General features: G+C 40.4%; 1 long non-coding RNA gene across 1 annotated transcript; it reads left to right on the top strand.

Moving 5' to 3' along the window:
* Positions 1-14,198: 14,198 nt before the first annotated feature.
* LOC311277775 lies at positions 14,199-18,720 on the top strand. Its single transcript, XR_014625319.1, has 7 exons — positions 14,199-14,647; positions 14,750-14,806; positions 15,065-15,152; positions 15,546-15,643; positions 15,824-15,907; positions 16,814-16,930; positions 18,625-18,720. It is a non-coding gene; the product is annotated as an uncharacterized lncRNA (long non-coding RNA).
* Positions 18,721-19,247: the final 527 nt, after the last annotated feature.

The following is a 19,247-nucleotide window of genomic DNA, read 5'->3' as shown; positions in this document are numbered from 1 at the left end:
TCCGCTGTGAGACCAATGCTCGCTGGACAGAAAGAGGAGACAGTAAAGAAGAGACAGTAAAGAAGAGAAAGAGTTTTTTTTTTTTTTTTTTACTCGATGAGGGTTTGGTGAGCTTTTTTAATATGGAACCGGTTGGTCCTGATGTAGCTTTGGAAAGCATCGGAGGACCATCTCCCAAGGGCTTGAATCTGCTGTTGGGAGAGGCCTTTTTGGGCTGCTGAAGTTGCTGCCCCGATGCGGAATGAGTGACTTGAAAAATTCTTTGCTGGAACGCCTGACTGTTGGAGAACGGATTTGAGGTGTTTCTGGAACCAAAAACGTGTCACGGGTTTTTTGGATTCATCTAAGAACAGGGGTTCCAGAGGAGATTTAGCCTGAGAACTTCTCCATTGCAGATATGCCAGAATTGACTGGTATGGTTGGATTTGCGAAGCGAGGTTAAAAATGTAGATGACCTTTTTTGGTTTGGTCAGTTTTACTTTGTTTAATCAAGTATTATAGGAGACATCACTGCTGTGGCAGTGGAGAAGATTAGCCGGAGTAAAAGAGCTCCAGTGGGAGCATAGGAGACAACACTGCTGTGGCAGTGGAGAAGATTATCCAGAGTAAAAGAGCTCCAGTGGGAGCATAGGAGACATCACTGCTGCGGCAGTGGAGACATTAGCCAGAGTAAAAGAGCTCCAGTGGGAGCAGAGGAGACATCACTGCTGTGGCAGTGGAGAAGATTAGCCAGAGTAAAAGTGCTCCAGTGGGAGCAGAGGAGACATCACTGCTGTGGCAGTGGAGAAGATTAGCCGGAGTAAAAGAGCTCCAGTGGGAGCATAGGAGACATCACTGCTGTGGCAGTGGAGAAGATTATCCAGAGTAAAAGAGCTCCAGTGGGAGCATAGGAGACATCACTGCTGCGGCAGTGGAGACATTAGCCAGAGTAAAAGAGCTCCAGTGGGAGCAGAGGAGACATCACTGCTGTGGCAGTGGAGAAGATTAGCCAGAGTAAAAGAGCTCCAGTGGGAGCAGAGGAGACATCACTGCTGTGGCAGTGGAGAAGATTAGCGGGAGTAAAAGAGCTCCAGTGGGAGCATAGGAGACATCACTGCTGTGGCAGTGGAGAAGATTAGCCAGAGTAAAAGAGCTCCAGTGGGAGCATAGGAGACATCACTGCTGTGACAGTGGAGACATTAGCCAGAGTAAAAGAGCTCCAGTGGGAGCAGAGGAGACATCACTGCTGTGGCAGTGGAGACATTAATAGCCAGAGTAAAATAGCTCCAGTGGGAGCAGAGGAGACATCACTGCTGTGGCAGTGGAGACATTAGCCAGAGTAAAAGAGCTCCAGTGGGAGCAGAGGAGACATCACTGCTGTGGCAGTGGAGAAGATTAGCCAGAGTAAAAGAGCTCCAGTGGGAGCAGAGGAGACATCACTGCTGCGGCAGTGGAGAAGTTTAACCAGAGAAACAGAGCTCTAGTGAGAGCGGAGGAGACATTACTGTTGCAATATTAGAGAAAATTATACCAGAGAAATTGAGCTCCTCCAGGACCAGAGGAGACATCACTGCTGCAGCAGTGGATAAACTTACCTGGAGAAACTGAGCTCCCACAAAGGGAGGAGGAGAGTGGGGCTTAGCGGACCGACGCGAGAAAAGGAGGCGAGATGAAATCCTTGCAGGATTATGCACATTGAAGTTTAAGTGATCGAGCAAAGATAACAGTTTGCGTTTAGAACAATTTTGATTATCTGAAGTTTATTTAGTTAAGTACAAAAGAGACGGTTTATGGTAAAAGACGAAGCTTGCATAAATGTAGGCATCTTGTATTTATTTAACTGTGTTTCAATTAAGGATTACTAATCTCTTGGCATGAAACACATTGCTTTTATAGCCTACTTTTTTTTTTTTTTTTTTTTTTTTTAAAGAGATTTTGCAGATAGATTGCAGGACAGTGTTAACGATAGGTTCTTAATGATTCTGTGATCAATCTGCACGTAACGTGCGACCTACTGTAGTAAATCATTTGTACAGAAACAATTTAAAACGTGCATTCCCCCAATCAAATTTGTATACAGATGCATGACTGGCTCGTGACTCAAACAACTGAAGCAATGTCAAGCTCAACCAAGACAGTCACGAGAAGGGCCGAGCTGAGCACTCACTGAGTTGACCCAGCAAACGTTGAGTATGGACTGGCCGGAACTCAATCTGCGGCGCGGCGCGGCTTACTTTAGGGCCAGCTGTGGCAGCCTGGCGAAGGAGGAAGACCCTTCCCTCGCGTGAAGAGGGCGGCATTGCCTTAGCCTACTAACCATTTCTCTAATGGCGGGAATTGTTGTAGAGAAATACGCGGAAGGTGATCGCGGATGTTTCGCCCGCGGTTATGATCCCGTTTGTTAAGCCTGACGCCCGCGATGTTGGTCAGAGGATTGCGGCAGAGGTTCTTCAAAGACGAGAGATTATTCATCGGATGGGAAATGCTCGATTCGGACCTGTTAGGACGATACTGTCTGGCTACATGCTGCAAAAACTGTCAATGGAATGAGGTGAGACTGCTGAGTATTTATACCTCTCACCATTGATTGCTGAGTGCTTTCCACTTGTGTTAATTATCTGAACGTGCTCCTCCCGAACCTTGTTAATAAAACATCATTTTGTATCATTTACTGATATGCTTAACTGCATGTTTGTATAATTTACTGATATACTTATACAACTGTTTTCTTTGTTTATATTCTGTTTATTGCAGACCACACATTTGTGAATTAACATACAAACTCCTTTGAATAAATAAGTTCAACTGGGATTCCCTCTCGTGTTTCTCTTACCGGAAACACACACCACCATCTCATCTGCATTAATCCTGAACCCTTGAGCGTCCCATATGCTCGAATACATGTTTTTCATAAAGTTTTTCAATAAAGGGTTTTTGTTATGAGTTTAACCCCTTTACCCCAAAGAATAACATAGCCAACACAAACATGCAGCAAACATTTACTTTTGTATACTGCAATTTCTGAACTTAACTGATCACACCACTAATTTACATCTGGAATTTTGTCTACATCACAAAATATACCCGTATTTTCCGGACTATAAGTCGCTTCGGAGTATAAGTCGCATCAGTCAAAAAAAATGTGTCATGAAGAGGAAAAAAAAAAATATATATATAAGTCGCACTGGACTATGAGTCGCATTTATTTAGAAATTTATTTCACACACAAAAAAAAATCTATGCTATGGATGGGACAGTTCTCCATCATGGACGTGAGCGCTCTGAAAGCGGCACTAAAAGACTGCTTTAAAACTTTCACAGAGACCTCAAGCAGAAAGCAGAAAACCTGTCTTTAAATTTAATTTCGTTTTGTATTAATTGTATCTTAATTTTAATCAATGTTTCATCAACCAATTATCTGGATGTAATAAATTATATTATATATATTATATGTATAAAAACAAATATGGATTGAAGCAGAATATGTCGGTAGATAAAAACATGTTGTGAATTTTGTAAAATATTACATTCATATTTTTTTCAATACAGTTTGACTTTTGGACTTAATAACGCTAGAGTTATTGGAACTGTTTGAATCACACAAATCGGAAACAATGCAGCCACCACCGGAATCAAAGTCCATTCATAAATGGATCTGTTATGTTAGGATATGTATGAAATTGAATTTCTAATAAATGTGAAAATTTAACTAATTGATGATTCAGGGTTTTGCACTGTCGCCCAAAGATTATAGCCTAATTAGTTTGTTTTATTTCGTGAAATATCAATCTTATCAAAATAAATTAGCCTATGTGTATTAGCTAGCATTATACCAGCATAATAATAATATTGATGATAATAATAATAATAAAATAAGGATATTTCATGTAACATTTAAGTAGGCTACTGCAGCCAGGCTAGATCATCAGCCACCTAATACCCTGAACAGATGCTACACGATTTCCTGCACAGCGGATCGGCACATGTTCAAATGCTAACACAAATATAAAATAAAAAATTTACAATGAATTTAAATAATAACTATATCATTAATAATTATTCCAAACACAACTAATTGCAATATCAGCTGAAAGCCGAGGTGTCCTATATTTAGTCTCTAATAGTCATTTTTATAAAAAATTAAATAAATGAAAAAGAATTTGTAAATCAGTTGTTTTCATTAATCAGTTGTTTTCATTAAATTGGCTGCAGAATGATTTTGTTTCGTTATTTGGACATATAGCCTACAGTAAAAAAGAACAATTGAAATTGTTTTTGTTCAGTATGTTACAGTCACTCAGAAGAGTTGCGCAACTGCAGAATCAAGGTCAGTGAGAGAGAGATTGTTTCTGCTTCAGTATCAAGTCTTCATGTCAGGTCCAGCCGGAGGACTTTGTCCACATCACAGACAATATAGGCCTAATCTCTGCAGGCAAAGGGAAAATCCAGATCCAGCCTTGACAACATTATCCACACCTTGAGAGAGAGCCCGCCCCGGTCGCGCGCGCGCACTCTCACCCTCACCGCACTGTCGGCCACCACAGAAGACCAGTTTATTATTATTTTACTATAGTAAAACTATGGGTTAGCCTATATTCGTAAGGGTCTGTCTGTCATCTATCTTTACTTATTTATTGTGTTATTCAGTTTATAATGACGTTTATAATAACTGCATCCAATTTCAAATTTTTGTCATTTTGTCATCATTTTATTTGCTTAGTTGTGCCATCCTCATATTTTTCTTTTAAGGACTTTATTTTAGTTTATTTTTTTAATTGATATCGATTATTTAATTATCTTGTAAATACCAAATGTCATCTCTGAAAAAAAAAAAAAAAAAGAGAGAAATGGGTTAAGACACGACATTTACTTAGCCAAATGTAACATAGCTATAACTCTCTGTTAATAGACATGGGGGGATAATTCGAAGTCGAAGATAATTCATAACTCTGAAACAACATTCCAACAGCAACGGTATTTTGATTTATTGCATATAATGGCAGGCTTTCGCGCTAATCGCGAAGCAACAAACTCATGACAAACTTAAATAAAGTAAAAAATAACTATTTTCAACATATACAACCCACCGTGATAAGTTTAACAGTGTTTATTAAAACCGAAAGTAGCTTGTGCTGTTTGTTTTCACGTCTGCGCATCACGGGCGCGCACCTAACTGAAGATGCCATGTGACGTAGGCTCATCGTATCCATTAGGTAAGCGCTCGTTCACAGTCTCATGAATAAATACAATACAACGAAGATGTGCATCACCACATTAATAGTCATGAGAATGATTACAAACAGTTACGACAGACAGTGTCAACGTGACACAACACCTTTATTTTATTTGAATTATTCATGATAGAGTGACACAAGCACTACGCTGAGCATACCTCATCAGCCATCATAAGCCAACGACAGTGACGGAAGGGTAACTTGCAGGAAACTCGAGTGTAATCTCCAAATCTATCCAACATATTGGCGAGAATATAGCATAATCTCTTGTTCTGTGTAGTATTCTTACAATATATTTTAATAATTGTTGGTCTTATATTCACTGATTTCACATTTGAATATGCATTGTAAAATGCCATTTTACGGCAGGAGTTCTGTCTCATTTCAGTTATTAATAATTCAAGCCACTCTTGTTTTAGATTATTATTATGACATACGAATGTGTGTGTGTGTGTGTGTGTGTGTGTGGTGTGTAATGTAGTATAATGTGTAAAGTGTAGTGTGCGTGTTCTAATATAAATAACTTTGTGATATATGTTTGTGTGTGTAATGTAATATAATGTGTAAAGTGTAGTGTGTGTGTTGTAATATAAATAACTTTGTAATATATATATATATATATATATATATATATATTCACTTCGAAAAACACTGCAAAACAATGCACTATCTCAGATTCATAAGGCTTAATGGTGTTATCAGAAGGGGCTCTCTAACAAATAATGCATAGAGGTTAAATTATAAAAAGATGCTTAAGAAATATGCTACAGTATAAGTGTACATGAAAATACTGTGTTATTATCCTTACACAATTTCTATTGTGATTGTGAAAATGGTCATGACTTTAGGGGCTTCCCAGATAGCACACGTACGTCGGGCCGACGTTGGCCCAACATCGAGCGTCGGCCTCCTTCCCTATAACATCGCAAAGGCGTCGGCCAGGCGTAGGCAGATCTCTTGTCAGTCAGTGCTCTATTTCCCAGCTCCGTTACGTCGGCTTTAGGTCGGCCCACTATACGGGAGGCCGATGTCGCGTTGTGCTTGTGAACTTTCAAGTCGCTTTCAAACACTGGAGCGGCCGCGGCGCAGAGTTGCCATGGAAACGCCGCGGGACCACTGCGACTGGTAAGCAGGAAAACTCCCTCTCTCGCTGTTGTTTTCAAATTCACTGCTTTTGTGGTGGTTATAAAAATATATAAAACTAGTAATAATTAGTGTCATCAATATGTCGTCATTGAAAAATAAACTGAATGTCATTAATGCACAGTATAATTAGTTTTGCTAATATGCAATAATTCCTGAGCTAATTTAAGAAGTTTAAATGAGTTGAAGATATGGTAAACGGCACATATGTTTAAAATGTAGAGTATCATATGTGAATATTGTATGTAATATGCAGTAAGTATTATTAATATGCATTGTGATTCAAGTTTGTATTGAAATTATTTGTTTAATTGATGGAAACCGTATCTGAGAAACTATATGTGAGTAATTCTATATTTTTTTGTATTGTTTTTCTCTAAAAGAGATATGTTGTTATACTTTTCATTGATATATGAGAATGCAGAAATAATTGCATTAATGTCAGACAATACAGAGACTCAGAAGATATTGCAGCAGCTCCGTGTCCTGTGTCTTTTATTGACTCTTTATCTCCCCTAATCAGGTGGTTAGGGTGCTACATTTTGGAGGCACCGCTGGGATGAAATGCAGTGAAGGTCGGCGTCCATAGATGATGGTCTACCTCCAGTGTCATTCATTCTGACTTGCGGCTGAGGAGAACAGAGTGAGAACGTCTGGCGTCCACGTTGAGTCCGGAAGAACTGTGCGTGCTGTCTGAGGTTGATCGTTGATACCCGGAACATTGCCATTTTCCGACCAGCTAAGACTGCTTTTCTGCATCACACACTGCACACACCCACAGCCCAAGTGAACCATGGATCAGTTAGAGGACTTAAGACTTGAAGTGATAGGAGCATTGTATTCACTATCAAGAGAAAACATTGTGAAATTGTGTGATTTTCTGCATATTGAACATGATATCGACAAAAGCCGCTCATTTGTAATTTCTGTGCTTGTGAGACATCTTGAAAGGGAGGGGTTAGAAGAACTGGAAGATGAGGGCATGTCAGAACTTTTGTGTGTAAGAGACAAAATTTGTGAACTTCAACAGGGGGGTGAAAATATCTCTGAGCAACAGACAGCACAGGTGGTTCAGAGCGTGACTGTAGACTCAGTAGTGCAGGTCACAGAGCAAGAAAAGCTACAAAAAGAAATTGATACATTGCAGTTAGCCTTGCAAAAACTAATTGAACAAAAACATAACACTGTTACAAGCACACAGCAAAATGTTAGTGTCCCACACCACACAAACACAAACATTCAGCTAAGCTATGACACACAGCAAAGCTCAAAAACACAAACTACCAACCTAAATTGGCCCTCAGCGTCAACACGACCAGTTATGTCAACATGGAGCAGAGAGTTTAAAATATCTGGACAGATAGGTGAACCTGGGCAAAAAGATAAACTCTCCTTCTCAAGTCTAGCTCACCAAATTGAACATGGACGGAGCAGAGGTTTCTCTGAGCTTGAAATTGTTGATGCTGTAATCCGAGCAATTGCACCAGGCATGCAGCTTCGTAGCTACCTAGAGGGAAAGACAAACCTTACACTGCCCACATTAAGACGGATTCTCAGAGCTCATTTCCAAGAAAAGGGTGCAACTGAGCTGTATAAACAACTTACCTCAGAGGTACAGAGCAGCAGAGAGACCCCGCAAAGCTTTCTTGTCCGCTGTCTGGATTTAAGACAAAAGATTCTGTTTGCTTCACAGGAGGCCGAATCCACTTTGAAGTATGACCCAAAGCTAGTCCAAAGCATGTTTCTCCACACTATCCTGACAGGCCTACAGAATGACAGCATTAGAGGTGATCTGCGACCCTATTTGACACAAACTGATGTAAGTGACGAACTACTCTTTGATAAAGTCAATCTGGCGTGCGCCCACGAAGCTGAGCGCCAAAGTAAAAAGAAACTCGTCCAGCCATGCACCACTAAAGTACACACAGTTCAATCCAGTGATACCACCATGGAGAAAAAGGGAAAAACACCACCTCAGCACAATCCAGAGAAGACCGAACTTCAGATCTTAAGTGAGCTGAGAGAAATGCGTTCAGGCATGGCACTGTTGAAAGACCTCAGTGCGGAGGTATCTCAAATTAAAGAGTCAATCAAGCAACCTCAGGTCATGTCCACTCAGTGCCCCCCTCTAACTAGCGTGTCCCCGCCACAGACTCAATACCCTGCACAGACTCAATACCCACCTCAATATTACTGGCAGCCTTATGACCAGAGGAGAGAGACAGTTCCACGACCACAGTGGCTCCCAGCACAACGCTATCACCCTCCTGCGACTCGAGTAAGGAAATGCTTTGCATGTCAACAAAGTGGATTGGATGTCTACTGTAGTCACTGTTACAAGTGTGGTGGTAGCGACCATTTCTCAGCTGGCTGTCGAGCACGGATGCCCATGACACATAGAGATGGTTCTTTAAACGAGGACGGGTCACGGCCGCGGGACAGGCAGTGACCAGTGCGATGGAAGGGTCCCCTCAAAGCTGTTCATTTTGTGGCACCATCCGCCCTGACCTCATATTGAGACACTGTGAGACTGGTAAACAAACATTGTATTGCTCTAAAGCCTGTCAATCGAATCACTGGAAGAAAAATAAGAAACAATGCAATCAGTCCTCCAATGTTATTATAAATTCTGCCATGCCAAAAAGGAAACCGAAAGAAAAACGGTCTATGGGTACTGCTCTTGTAGGGAAGCAATGTCTTGTACAGTGTTACATCCAAGGCCAGCTTGTTGATGCATTATGGGACACCGGATCTCAAGTGTGTATAGTGGATGAACTGTGGAAAAACAAGCACTTACCAAATATCACACTGAGAAATGTTGCAGAGGTAATTGATGCGCCTGAAGGACTCTGCCTTGTGGCGGCAAACGGACAGGACATACCTTATGCAGGGTGGGTGGAAGTGACTTTTGGGTTGGCATCAAATGAAGTGAAAACAAAAGAACTGGTCATACCTGTGTTGGTAATGAAGGGCAGAGAGCTTCGTCATCCTATCATCGGATACAACGTGATTGAGCAAATGATGAACAACAAGGAATTAACTCAGCCAATCACCAATGAATCAGTGGAAAGAGAAAAAGTTCAAGCTTTCATTGAGCAAGTTCATGCAGACGCGACATGTGAATATTTAGTCAAAACAAAAAAAGAAAATGTTCATGTGCCCAAACACACATCAGTACAAATTGAATGCAGAGTGCAGTCACACCGACCAAAAGGAAATACATTGCTAATTTTTGAGCCTGACGTTAACCCACAGTGGGTGGAGGGGTTGGAGTTCTGTGAGACGATTGTAACACTGCGACAACATACATCTCCCCACATAATTGTCAGTGTACAGAACCCTACGGATCATGACCTACTGTTAGCAGGCAAGATGGTCATAGGCACAGTGCAACCTGTACAGGCAGTGTATCCAACTGCTACTTGTGAGGGACCTGACTTAACTTCTGTGAGGGTCAATCAAATAACAAATGAAACCAGCCATAACTCTGACATCGCATGGGAACCACCGCTGGACTTAAGCCATCTCAGTGAGTCGAGAAGACAAATTGTAAGACAGATGCTGAGAGAGGAAGCAGCTTCCTTTTCAAAATCCGATGATGACATTGGCTGTATAGATGGGCTGCAGTTGACTATCAAACTAACAGACACGATCCCAGTCGCACGCACTTACCAGTCAGTACCGCGTCCCCTGTACAAAGAGATGAAGGATTACCTACACGATCTCATTGCCCAAGGATGGGTTAAACAGTCAAACTCGTCGTATTCCTCACCAGTGGTCTGCGTCCGGAAAAAGGATGGTAGCTTGCGATTGTGTATTGACTACAGAGAATTAAATCGGAAAACAACCCCCGACCGACAGCCCATTCCACGTGTTCAAGATATCATGGACAGTCTCGGAGGAAACAGCTGGTTCTCACTACTTGACCAAGGAAAAGCATACCATCAGGGTTTCATGGCCAAAGAGAGTAGACCCATGACAGCTTTTGTAACGCCATGGGGATTGTATGAATGGATTCGTATCCCTTTTGGTCTGATGAACGCTCCCGCGGCTTTCCAACGCTGCATGGAAGAGTGCCTGAAAGATCTCCGAGACGATTGCTGTGTCCCCTACCTTGATGACACGCTAGTGTTCAGCAAATCCTTTGAAGACCATGTCAATGATGTGAGAAGAGTCCTGCAGCATTTAAGGCGATATGGGATCAAGCTCAAGCCTAGTAAATGTGAGGTGTTCAAGCGGGAAGTTCGTTACCTGGGGAGGATTGTGTCCGCGGAAGGAAGTAAAATTGACCCTGCTGACACCGAGGCTGTGAGAGCCCTGAGAGAGAAAAGACCTAGCACGGTGGGTCAGTTGAGAGCCGTACTTGGCCTGTTAAGTTACTATAGGCAATACATCAAAGATTTCTCCAAGATCGCCGGGCCGCTCTATGACTTGCTGAAAGGAGAAGTGGAGACAAAGGGCGAAGGACACAAAAGAACCACCACCAAGTGTACAAAAAACAAAAAGAGAGGAGTGCCTTCCCAGAAGCTCATTTTATGGACAGAAAAACATCAGCAGAGATTGGAGACACTAATAGACTGCTTGGCGGAACCTCCGGTCCTTGGATTTCCTGATTTCTCACAGCCGTTTATACTCCATACAGACGCCTCAAACCAGGGACTTGGTGCTGTTCTGTACCAAAGGCAAGATGGGAAACTTAGAGTAATTGCTTATGGATCCCGTACACTGACAGCCTCTGAAAGAAACTATCATCTTCACTCTGGGAAATTGGAGTTTTTAGCTTTGAAGTGGTCCATCACAGAGAAGTTCCGTGATTATCTGTACTACGCACCTACCTTCACTGTGTACAGCGACAACAATCCGCTGACTTATGTATTGACCAGTGCCAAGCTCAATGCGACTGGATCCAGGTGGGTTGCGGAGCTCGCGGATTTCCATTTCACCATAAAATACCGCCCTGGCAAAGAAAACATTGATGCGGACAGTTTATCCAGGATGCCACTGGAAGTTGGAACAATGATGGAGCAATGTACGGAGGAACTCTCATCCGATTGTGTCGAAGCAACCATACAGGCTGTAGAAGTTCAAGATCTTGCCATGTCATGGACAGCCATGAGTTCGCCATATGACCCTACGGAGTGTGCTGAGTCCGGCCAGTCTTTTTCCACCGATGATATACGTCAAGCGCAGAGTAGTGACACCCACATTGGACCTGTAGTACAATGTAAGATGGCTGGCGAAAAACCCTCCAGACACTTATTAAGGACATTCAGTGCACAGGGTAGAAGTTTGCTGCGTCAATGGGACAAACTGTGCATTGGAGAAGATGGAATACTCCGCCGGAAGACAGCTACCCGATCTCAGCTTGTGCTGCCTGAAATATATAAACAACGGGTCCTTCAGGAGTTACATAGTAAAATGGGGCATCAAGGAGTGGAGAGGACGACGTCATTGATTGGAGACAGATTCTTCTGGCCAAAAATGCAGGGTGAAATTGAACATTTTGTGACCAAGAGTTGTAACTGTCTGAAACAAAAGAAACCAAGTAGAGAAACCAGAGCACCACTCATGAATATTGTCACCACTCACCCATTTGAACTCATTTCCATTGACTTTCTGCACCTGGACAGGAGTAAAGGAGGGTATGAATATATCCTGGTGATAATTGATCACTTCACAAGATTTGCACAAGTGTACGCCACCACATCAAAATCTGCAAAAACTGTCGCTGATCGAATATTCAATGACTATGCACTAAAATTCGGATTTCCCCAAAGGATTCATCATGACCAGGGAGCAGAATTCGAGAATCAGTTGCTTCACCAGTTAAAAAAGAATTGTGGAATTGCAGGATCGCGAACAACCCCATATCACCCGCAAGGAAACGGACAGGTTGAACGTTTCAACCGGACGTTGCTCCAGATGTTAAAAACCTTGACGGAAACGCAGAAGTCCAACTGGAAGGAGTCATTGAACAAACTTACTTTTGCCTACAACAGTACGCGATGTGAGGTTACTGGATTTTCGCCATTCTATCTCTTGTTTGGGAGATCGCCGAGACTACCCATTGACTTGCTCTTTGGATTAACGGCAGCGGAAGGGACTAACAACCATAAGGAATACGTTAAGAGATGGAGGCAAGGAATGCAGGAAGCTTTCGAGATTGCCAAAGAGAACAGCAAGAAGACAGCAGAAAGAAACAAAAGGAACCATGAGGGTAAAGTGAGGAACTCAGTGTTGCACCCGGGAGATCGTGTTCTGGTGCGAAATCTCACACCTAGAGGAGGTACAGGAAAGCTTCGCAATCACTGGGAAGATGATATACACACAGTTATTCGTCGAGTGGGAGAAGAAGGCCCTGTTTATGAAGTCAAGCCGGAACGAGGGAAGGGAAGATCAAGAGTCCTACATCGAAATCTCTTGTTACCGTGTGATTACCTGCCAATGGAATTGGAGCTCAGAACACAGCCAAAAACAAAGAAAAAAGTGGATAAACCTACCTCTGTAGAAAGAGATGATTCTAGCTCAGAGGAAGACGATGAAGGATGTAGTCAGTGGTACTTACCTGCGGTCCAGTCTCAGCAACCTGTGGAGGGAAAAAGTGAGTTAGCAAGTGGAAACTTACCAGTTATCTGGCCCAGTGAACCTGAAAAGGAAAGGGAAGAAATTGGTCAAAAGGTCGTGGAGGAACAGGAAACAGAAGTTCAAAAGGAAAATAAGGAGATACCTCAACAGGAAGCTGATGTGATGGAGGAGGAACAACTTGGAGAAAAATCTGACGACACAGCAGATGGACATCGAGTCCTGTGGGAAACAAACAGTGAAGAGGAACAGGAGTGTAGATTGCCTAAGAGAGAGAGGAGACCACCAAAGACATTCACCTATGATTACCTGGGTACCCCTGCATGCTATAATGTAGAGCATATGAACACAATAGCGTTTCAGCCCACGCCATATGAAATACACAGCATGACTCCATGGACTTACCCAGCATCACAGTATCAGCCAGTATACTTTTACCCATACAAAGACTTGTATGCACACTGAAAAGAATGGATTAGAAAAAAAAGCAGTATTAGGAGGACAAGAGATACACATACCTTTATTGATGAACTGAACATACAGTTAACCGGGAGTGCATACATAAATTAGAACATTTGCATATAAAACAGCACCACCTAAAGAAAGAAAGTGAAAACAAAGTAATGTCGGGACGACATGTATTTTCGAAGGGGAGAGTGTGGTGGTTATAAAAATATATAAAACTAGTAATAATTAGTGTCATCAATATGTCGTCATTGAAAAATAAACTGAATGTCATTAATGCACAGTATATGATTTTGGATGATGGCGATTGGTATTCCTTGCCTAGTATGGATGATTGATCATTTGATTATTTTTGCCTTGGGGATTTTCACCTGCTGGGGGAGGGGCGCGCTGCTCAGACAATACAGAGACTCAGAAGATATTGCAGCAGCTCCGTGTCCTGTGTCTTTTATTGACTCTTTATCTCCCCTAATCAGGTATGATATTACTAAATTGTAGTGAAAATACACTTTATATAAGTCAAGGCTGTGAAAAATGGCAAGTGTCATTGTTTGAAGTGTATTCATTGTATATATATATATGTCTAAAAGTTCGGTTCAAGTTTCCCGCGTGTATCACATGTACAACTGGTGAATGCTAAACTGATGGCAGAGACCATGCGGTCATAGAAATGTGAAAACGGAGTGAATTAATACCATAATATTGGTGTTATTGTGAACTAATTTAACAGTTAAGTTACAGGTGATAGTGCTTAAAGAAAAGGAATCTGTTGGTTCATAAGAGAAAGTGTAATATGTGTTCATGCTAATGGTGTGTAAAGAGATAATTAGTTTTGCTAATATGCAATAATTCCTGAGCTAATTTAAGAAGTTTAAATGAGTTGAAGATATGGTAAACGGCACATATGTTTAAAATGTAGAGTATCATATGTGAATATTGTATGTAATATGCAGTAAGTATTATTAATATGCATTGTGATTCAAGTTTGTATTGAAATTATTTGTTTAATTGATGGAAACCGTATCTGAGAAACTATATGTGAGTAATTCTATATTTTTTTGTATTGTTTTTCTCTAAAAGAGATATGTTGTTATACTTTTCATTGATATATGAGAATGCAGAAATAATTGCATTAATGTCAGACAATACAGAGACTCAGAAGATATTGCAGCAGCTCCGTGTCCTGTGTCTTTTATTGACTCTTTATCTCCCCTAATCAGGTGGTTAGGGTGCTACACTTTCAGGTGATATTAGTCTCTAAAATCACACGGATAATACACACAACTGTCTTGACACTTCTCTTACTTGTAATTGATACGCTTATGTTGAATAATTTACTTTTATAGACATGGCTTTGTGTCTTCGGAAAAAGTCCGTTAGCATCTCAACCGTTTTCAGAAGAGGTAAGTTAAGTTAACGTTAACTCGGTTGAGCTTTTGTTTATGAAAGTTTGGGCTTTTAATCACCTCTTATGTGTATATGAGAGGTTTTGTAAAGGTTTTACTTGGAAGTGAGCTAATTTATTTTACACAAACGTAAACATAAACGTATGTAATCGGTGACGTCACTTATATGGAGAACTTACACTTAAGTTACATGGTTGAAACTAGCTCAATGGTAAACAAATATTGATTAAACAAAATGTTCTGTGCAAATTTCAGCAGGAACAAAATAACCCATAACAGAGGGAAAGCTCCACGACTTCAACATTTCTGAAGAAAGCTACTGCCGGAGAAGTAGGAAATACAGGTAGGTAGGTAACGTTAGGAAATCCAAAACTAAAGAATTAATTACTGATTTTAGGAAACAGAGTCCCCCTCTTCCCCTTACTATCATAACCTATTGAGATAATACAAGAATACAACCTTGGCACAATAATTGATAGTAAGCTATGTTTTGAATCACACACTGATGCTGTTTGTGCCAAAGCCCAGCAGCGAATGTATTTTTACCGTAGACTGAGGAATTTTAACATTGACCCCACTTTGATGAGAATGTTTTATTCTTGTTTTATTCAGTCTGTTTAACCTTCTGTTTTATCTGCTGGTTTGGTTCCTTGTCTACAAAAAACGATTAGAGAGTATTGTTAGGACGTGTAGCAAGATTGCAGGCTTTAACTTTCCCCCTCTCTCACACATTTAGCCACTACTCCAACAGAGTGGCAAAGAAGGCACTATCTATTGCAGCTGACCCTAGTCATCCTTTGTCCTGCCAGTTCAAGCTACTTCCCTCAGGCCGTAGTAGGTACTCCATGCCCAGATGCAGGTCAAATAGATGCAGAAACTCATCTCAGAAAAACATTTCACCTCTGCTGTAGCTTATATATAATATAGCTTAGCTATAGCTTCTTACTTGTAATAAACCTGGCATTATATAATAATATTGTTGGCTCTGTGACAAATGGTTTGTTGTGTTCCTAGATCCTTCAATGTTGATGCCCTGGCCTCCACCTTAGCAGAGTTGGGCGGATCATCATCTCTAAGGCGCCATGAACCATATGATTAGTAAGTAAAACTTCAAACATACACTAATGTCTAACATGCACTAATTGTGTTGGTAAAAAAATTATGTTTTGAAAGAAGTCTCTTATGTTCACCAAGACAGCATTAAAAACAATAATATTGTGAAATAACATAACAAATTTTAAATAACTGTTTTCTATGTGAATATATTGTAAAATGTAATTAATTCCTGTGATCAAAACTGAATTTTCAGCATCACAGCTTCATATGATCCTTCAGAAATCATTCTAATTTGATGATTTGACGCTCAAGAAAAATTTATGATTATTACCAGCTTTCATTTTCTCAAAGGCGTAGCAGGATACCCAGGGCTTGGTTTACACCTATCGCAATTTCTAGCCACTGGGGGACCACAGGCAGGCTAGGGGAACTCATTAATGTTAAAAAAACTCATAAAGTGAAATTTTCATACCATGCAACCTTTAAGTGTTTTATACTAGTTTTCTATGTGAGGAAAATGCTTAACTGTACATAGTAGTCTATTTTTAATTAGTATGGTGTTTACAGAGTTATCATTTATTTATTTTAATATCACTGTCTATGCGTTAAGTCACGTTCTGCAAGTGCAAATCTCTAAATTCAACTTTGAACTTTGGTATTTTACAGGGGACAAGTTCTCAAATTCACATCTTTATGCTCTTGAGTTTTGCTACTCTTTTACTTTCATAAATAACCTTCCTGATATGTTCGGGGCTCAGACACACTCTCCCAATTTAAATCTAGACTAAAGACACAACTCTTTAGCCAAGCATTCAATTAACACATCTCATAATCTTGTTTTACAGTTAATATGTGATGAAAAAGTGCACATGATCATCCTTTGCCTGAAATAATATGAACTGCAGCTATGCTAATCTTTCTCCTGTTGCTTCCCTGTTTCTATCTCAGGATGCTCAGCAAGTTCACTAGAGATTATAGCAGCTCCAGTTTGGATCCAGCCTCACTTGTGAAGACTTCAGATGATGGCAACTATAGATGGACATAAAAAAACTGCCAGATATTAAGGTGGGGTAAGCGATATTTCAAAAACGCTGTTGGACACTGTTGATATTTGGAATTAACCCAAACAAACACACCCCTCTCTTCAATGCTCCACCTCCAAAACTCACCAGATTTCCCAGCAGCCGCATCACCTTATTGGTGTAAATAACTAATTTATGTTATTGCATGACCTGCTCAATAAAAGCGCAACACTAAGAACGTTTCAGGAAACACGTTTTTAATTATGATAAGGGCTGGATTTCCCGAAACCTTCTTAACGCTACATCATTCCTAAGTTATACCTTAAACTGTACCTTATCGTTAATACGTGTTTCCCGAAACGTTCTTAGTTAATTGTACCTTCTGTAAGTCATACGTTCGGATATTTCCCCACCGGTTAATCAAAGTGTGACAACACCGGTAATACCATAATAGAAGTGACGTGCATGCGATGCGGCGTGCTCGTTTTTCCAGGCACGCATATGCCACAGCAAGATGAAAACATCTCAACTTTTCAGAATGCCACAAGCGCACCGCGGGTCATGTGACAAAAACCAACCGATCAGCTTTGGCCTTTCCGTAACAACATGGAAAACTCGGCCGAACAGCCGATCATAGCTGTACAGGGCGAGTTTTAATTTCTCATCTCCATAAATATATCTAGTAGTAAAGCTAATGCAAGGGCTAGAAATCAATTAATCCTTTGCTGATACTTCCTCGTCATCATGGAGAGCGCAGTTCATGGTTGCATAGCAACGACAGACGCCACAGGAGCGCAAGAGCTTGTAGAAAGGAGAGAGCGCTTTCCACACGTTTTAGACGCGATATGTGAACGGCTCCTAATTCAGGATAAACTGAGAATCTATTTGGTTTAAAATCATTTTTGTTTTGTTTAAAATGGAGATCACGATAACATACATCAGAATAACATGTTCTAGTCTATTTAAAAAAAAGATACTCAATTGAATCATTAATTCAAACACTTTTAAAACCAATTAATTCAGTGTCTCATTCATAAACACCTGGGCTGGGTTTCCCGATAGCGTTGTCTCTTAGCATGCTACGAAGACTCTTAAGGTATAACTTAACTAAAGGTATACCATTTATAGGCGTGTTCCCCGGACCATACCTTAGAAAGCTGCTAAAGATATTCCTTCTTACGTGTGACGTTACCCAGTGCTGCCCGTGGCGATGGTGCTGAATCTGCTGATATCGATGGCTCGAGAATCAATTATTCTCTCGTGCAGGGGCTGCTTCACTGCGTTAACTGAGAAAGCGGTGTTCTTTATAAAAGCAATTAAGAAATGTATGCGGGTTGGGTGAAAATAAACACTGACATTATGGATTCGGATGGCAATAAAATCACAGACTTACCCCTGTAAATGTTTAAAATACCATACGAACCCATGAGAAACAGTTAGCGTCTACTTACAACTTAACTGACAGTATGCTTTCACTGGCCTTTGAAAGCGCTCCGCGGACGGCGCCGTCTTTTAGCACAACTATTCGCTGTATCGCTGCCATAGTTTGAGCAAACTCCCCACAACAATCATTCCCTTTAAATAGACTATTAAACCTATTAAACTATTAAATGGTTTGCCAGCTGATGTACCTTTGATTGTTGTTAGATTTTTAATTATATTATCCAGTGTAATGACAATTTTATTCTTAGCTTTAGTCCTAACTGCATTTTCTCAATGTTTTTCACTCTGTTACAGGTTGCCAGGAAGAATCCTTCTCTACATTGTTGCAGTTCCTTTTTGATCCCTTTTCTCCTGGAGTTCTTTCTGGTGTCATTAAAATGTCTTAACTTGAATTGTGTCTGCTCATTATATACTAGAGACAGTTACACACAACATTAAGAAGATATTTTTCAATGTCAGTATAGCCTACTTTTTTCATATTGGATAGTCAAGTAACTCCAGGGCTGTATATATGTACATAGACATTGAGGGGGACAAGTCCTACACTGCAAAACATGCTTTTCTTACTTAGTATTTTTGTGTTGTTTCCAGTCCAAATATCTAAAAATTCTTAAATCAAGAAGCATTTACTAGAGAAGTAAAATGACATAAGAAATTCTATTTTGTTTTCAGATAAACAGAGTAATTTAAGTAATTTTTGCTTAAAACAAGCTAAATTATCTGCCAAAAAATAATCTTGATTCAATTGGAAAACAAGATTATTTTTTCTTACCCCACTGGCAGATAATTTATCTTGTTTTAAGCAAAAATTACTTAAATTACTTTATGTTTATCTGAAAACAAAATAGAATTTCTTATGTTATTTTACTTCTCTAGTAAATACTTCTTGATTTAAGAATTTTTAGATATTTGGACTG

Source organism: Rutilus rutilus (assembly GCF_951802725.1).
Source record: "Rutilus rutilus genome assembly, chromosome: 18".
NCBI lineage: Eukaryota > Metazoa > Chordata > Actinopteri > Cypriniformes > Leuciscidae > Rutilus > Rutilus rutilus.
The sequence above is the reverse complement of the archived record's forward strand: the minus strand, read 5'-3'. Positions and strand labels throughout refer to the sequence as shown.